Raw genomic sequence first — 5,910 nt, 5'->3', positions numbered from 1 at the left:
CACAGTGGTGTGGGTCAGTCTCAGGGCACATCGGTGTGGGTCAATCTCAGGGCACATTGGTGTGGGTCAATCTCAGGGCACAGTGGTGTGGGTCAATCTCAGGGCACATTGGTGTGGGTCAGCTTGAGACGGTTGGACTTAGCATGACTCACCAAAGACTGCTGTGGAAGTAAATTCTTAGTCCTGAATGACTGTCTAATCACATTTAAAATTTTATGTGTGTTTACTTGTAGTACTGGAAAGCAATCCATGGCCTTGCACAGGCCGTGCTAACATTCACTTACACTTTTCTACAAAACATTTACGTAAAAATTCACCCAAGTAATTTTTGCTACAACTAACAGGGATCTTTATAAATTCAGTTTTCCCCTTTATCACAATATAATTCCCTCTTATGCCATGGCATGTCATCATAGAATACTGTTTTCTTTCTCTAGAAGCTCAAGGTCTCTATTCGTGTATCAGCCACGTCTCTGATAAAAGATACCACCTCTTTGATTCCATATTGATTCTAATCATAACAACAAAATTATATTACTGAGATTTCAAACTCTCTAACAATTTCATTAAATTCCCTTTAACCTTGTGCCCTTTAACCTTGCTAATTGTATGGCTTTTATAGACTGCTACATTGTCTATCATGAAATTGGTCTCTTGTTACACCTTAACCCATATTTTGTTATGAAGAAATAAATGGCATTATTTTTATTTTGATTCATTTCCCCACTCCCATGGGCTTTATGTTTTACAAAGTGTAATTTTAGTATTTATATTTTTCAACAACTCAAACATATAATTCTCTGTCTGTAGAAATGAATCTGTGATGGATACACATCACTTCAGCCTGTGTCTCTAGATAACAATGGTCATAGAGCATTGTTGTTGAATTGCCATTCCATGGTAGCAGAAGCTTTGCTTTATGAGAACAATTTCTTTGACAAAGGGGGGGGGGATTGAAGTCTCTGGGCCATCTATTTATCTACAGAGAATCTGTGTTATTTTGAGGGTTTGTCAATAGAATGAAGTTCTACTCCCCTTTAGTTAGACTCCTAGAAGGTATGAGACACAATTATGCAAAAGGCAGTTTTTTAAGCTTGTATTGCTTATTTTTTAAAGCATTTGACAGTTTATATAATATAAAGTAAATTAAAATGGGCTATGAGAACCACCAAGGTTTTCAAATTGTTTAGCTGTGGAAACCTACATGCTGATAACTTATATAGTTTTTAATGTGCTTTTTAAATTCTATATGCTTCAGATTTATTACTTCAGGCATTTTTGTAATAGCAACTATAATGGAGTAGGCAGGAAGTCCTCAGTCCAAGCCCCTAACTTCTGAGCTTCTGAGAGAGGGACAGTCATTATTCTTCACAAGCATATCTTCTGGTACATCCATTATACTCCAGTACCATACGCACAACATAAGATAGAGTCAATGAGTTATTAAATAAAAAGAAAGGAGAAAATGAAGAAGAGGAGGTAGTAAGATAGGAGTAGAGCTATAGAGAGTTAAAGGAAGTTGAGGATGGATATAACCAAAATATATTACTTAAAATTCTCAAAAATTAATAAGATACTTATAAATGAACTCAGAGACTGTGACAGCATGCACAGTCCAGAGAGGGTAGCAGACCAGAGAGGGGGTAGTGAACACAGGCTCCCACTACTGACCAAGAGGCTATCTATAATTGATACCTGCAGGCAAAGAAAAACAATAGTTTCTCTCATGGAGTCTTACTGGGTATATTAACCATACTGTAGGGCAGATGTGATCCCAGGAGTACTTGAGCAAATACAATACAAACTCAATGATATTTTTGTAGACATTTTGTCTCATTTTGCTTAATTGGACATTTTTGTCTTATAAATCTGTTTTTTACCTCAAGTTTTGTTTTTATATTTCTGGGTGCATTTTTTGATTGGTATTATTTTTGTCTATTTTTTGAGAGAGAGATGAGAGAGAGAGAGAGACAGACAGAAAGAGGGAGAGAGAATTTAAAGTTGGGTGAAGACAGAGGTAGGGGCGTCTGAGAGGAATTAGAATTAAGAGAAGAAAATATGGTCAAACTATATTGTAAGAAAAAATTAGTAAAATAGTCTAGAAAAGTAAAATTTAAAATAGAAGCAGAGTTATGGATTCAAGTTCCAACAGGTACATCAAGAAAACAAGTCTAGCATCTAAGACTCTGGGATCATTGCAGAATTTGGGGAAGAAGAAAGAAAGCAAGATTGTAAGAACCAGAAGATCAGAAGATTGCTGTGAGACCCTTGTGATGATAGAAGCTACACTCATACAGTCTCTCCAACATGACTGAACACATGAGCTCATCAAGGACAATAGCAGTCACATGCCAAAGTGGACAGGGAAAGCCAGGAGGCTTCAACCATATACAAAGAACTACAGGCAACTCTGGAATGCCGAGAGTGGGAGAAATGTCTTTCCTAGGAAAGAGCATAGCAAATGGTTATCCAATGCACAACGGTCAGAGCAGAAAGCATACACACAGTAACGTTATATAGACTGAGCAAGTTGTAGTCAGGAATATGTGTATGTTCATAAACATGTATGCATGCAATAATAATTAATCAAAAAAGAGAGATCATGAATCTGGAAGAGAACAAGAAGGATTATATTGAAGTGTTTGGAGAGAGAAAAGGAAGGGGAAATTATATGATAATATCAAGAAAGAAAAGCAATTAAATATAAAGAAACTCCATTACCTGGGTCTCTGATCCTACTGCACGTAATGACTTTGTGGGAGCCTAGGCAGCTTGGATGCTCACCTTACTAGAAATGGATGGAGGTGGGGGTTCCTTGAACTTCCCACAGGGCAGGGAACCCTGATTGCTCTTCGGGCTAAGGAGGGAGGGGGACTTGATTGGGGGAGGGGGAGGGAAATGGGAGGCGGTGGCGGGGAAGAGACAAAGATCTTTAATAAATAAATAAATTTAAAAAAAAATCCTGACTTCATTAGTCCTTGGTAGTTCTCTGGGTTTCCAGTGACAGGCATGATTTCCTTGTTGTTGAGCAAATCTAGCTCAGGATGAAATGGCAGTTTGATCTTTGTCAAGTTGGTAGTTACAGTTTGCATATTCACTGTTAGGTTTCAAGCATTACTTACACACTTTTGCAGTTAAGCACTTTGTTGAGCTCCTAGCTGTAAATGTTTTCTCTGTACTGTACATAGTCGCTTCATTCTGAAAGGAACTTTTTAATGCAAAAAATAAATGTGTGGTTTTTTAAATTTTAGTAAAGCCAAATTTATGAAACTATTTATTACTTATGGTTCTGTGTTCCACCCAAGAAATATTTTCTTAAATCTAGGTTATAAAGATGTTTTGAAAATGAATAATTTTATAATTTGCAATTAACTTTTGAGTTTTTACATCAGTCGAAAGAGTAAGAGTGAAGTTCATGTTTTGCAAATGGACATTCAATTTTTTCAATACTACTAACCATATGTTTCCACAGAATTGCTTATGAACATTTGTAATACTCAAAGGCAGAAAACAAGTAAATCAGCAATAAGAATGAATAATTTATACCCATGACCTCAGTGCTCTCTAAGACACAGACTGATCCTTCACAGAGCAGACCAAGAGGTAAGTGGCCAGCCCCTCAGCTGGTCAGTCCAGTCTCTAGGCCTGAAGATCCAGGGCAAAACCCTGTGCCTTTCCCCTCCCCAAGTCAGCTACAATAGCTAGACAGAAGCAAGCCTCCTGCATGAAGGCTGCACCAACACCCCCATGAAACCCTGTAATCCCAGAGACACAGACAACAACTTCACAGAACAAACCAAGAGTGGCTCCCTGAGACACAGACAGCAACTGTCACGACTGGTTTGAGAGAGAATTCCTGAGACATAGACACTGACTGCAAGGATTGGACCAAGAGGTAAAGACACTGACTGCACCAATTAGAGGAAGAGATGGGTAATTGCTAATGTCAGAATACATTCAACAATCTAAAGAGGAATATGACAACACCAGAACCTAGCTTATCTACATCAGGAAGACCTGAACATTCTAACTCAGAAGAAGGTGAAGAAAACAGTTTAAATATAACTTTATGAAGATGATAGAGATCCTTAAAGAGGAAATAAAAATTCCCTTAAAGAAATGGAAAAATTAAAAATTAAAAAGATTTTGAAGAAACCAATAAATCTCTTAAAGAAAGCCAAGAAAATCAAGAAAAAATAACCAAACAGGTGAAGCAAACAGCTTAAATAATTCAAGACTTGAAAATTAAAATAGATGCAATAAGGAAGGGAAACAAACCAAGGGAATTTTGAAAATGAAAAATCTGTGTAAAACATACTTCACACTAAAATCAGTCAAAAGAGATGGAGAAGGACACTTCATACTCATCACAGGAAAAATCCATCAAAGTCAAGTCTCAAGTAGGAGCATCTGTGTCCTAAATACAAAAGCACCCACATGTGCAAAAGAAACATTACTAAGCTTAAATCACACATCAAACCCCACACACTAATAGTACAAAACTTCAACATCCCCCTTTCACTAATGGACAGGTCTGCCAGACAGAAACTTAACAGAGAAAGATCAGATGTCACAACTCAAATAAACTTAACAGACATTTCACACAAACACAAAAAAAGATACCTTCTTCCCAGCACCTCATGGAATCTTCTCTAAAACCGATCACGTACTCAGTAACAAAGCAAACTTCAACCAATACAAAAGAATTGGAATAACCTGGTGTATCTTATCAGGTCACCACGGCTTAACGTTATAATTCAACAACAACACTAATTGCAGAAAGCCTACAAACTCATGGAAATTTAACAATACTCAATTGAATCACCCTTGGATCAAGAAAAAAATAGAGAAATTAAAGATTTTCTAGAATTCAATGAAAATAAATGCATAATTGTTGTCGGAGGCTGCTTGCTCCTTTTCCTGCAGCCCAGACTCCTGAAATAATCGCACAGAAATCTGTATTAATTGCAATACTGCTTGGCTGATAGCTTAAGGGTATTGCTAGCTAGCTCTTATTTCTTAAACTAAACCATTTCCATTAATCTGTGCATCACTACAAGGTTGTGGCTTACCAGCAAACTTTCTGCAGGCTCCAGTGGAGGCGTGTGTCGCCGGTGGTGGCTACGGGGCTTCTTTCTGCCTCAGGCTACTCTCTCTTTAGATCCCTTTCAGCCTGGCTTTACTCGGTTAAGCCATTGGCAGCTTCTTTATTAACCAATGGCAATAAAACATATTCACAACGTACATCACTGCCCAAATAATCACATAACATACCCAAACTTATGGGACACTATGAAATCAGCGCTAATAGGAAAATTCATAGCACTAAGTGCCCATATAAAAGAAGTGGAGATAACTCACACTAAGTGACTTAACAGCACACCTGAAAGCACTAGAACAAAAAGAAGCTGACTCACCCAAGAGGAGTAGAAGACAGGAAATAATCTAATTGAGGGCTGAAATCAGTAAAATAGAAACAAAGGAAACAATACAAAGAATCAATGAAACAAAGAATTGGTACGTTGAGAAAAGCAACAAAATTGACAAGGCCTTTTCCAAACTAACTAAAAGGCAGAGATAGAATATGCAAATTAATCAAAAAAGAAATAAATAGGGAGATATAATAATACACTGAGAAAATCCAGAGAATCATTGGGTCATTTTTCAAACACACACACACACACACACACACACACACACACACACACACTACAAGTGTGTAAGAAAATATGATATTCGTCCTTTTGAGTGTAACCTATTGCATTCAGCAGCATATACTACAAATCCATCCATTTTCTTGCAAATGACATAATTTAGTTCTTCTTTCTGGCTAACAAATCTCTGTCATGTATATATGCCATGGTTTCTTTATCCATTCATCTCTTAAAGAACATCTGAAGATGTCACAAT

Source organism: Microtus ochrogaster, chromosome 22 (genome assembly GCF_000317375.1).
Source record: "Microtus ochrogaster isolate Prairie Vole_2 chromosome 22, MicOch1.0, whole genome shotgun sequence".
Classification (NCBI taxonomy): Eukaryota; Metazoa; Chordata; class Mammalia; order Rodentia; family Cricetidae; genus Microtus; species Microtus ochrogaster.
The sequence above is the reverse complement of the archived record's forward strand: the minus strand, read 5'-3'. Positions refer to the sequence as shown.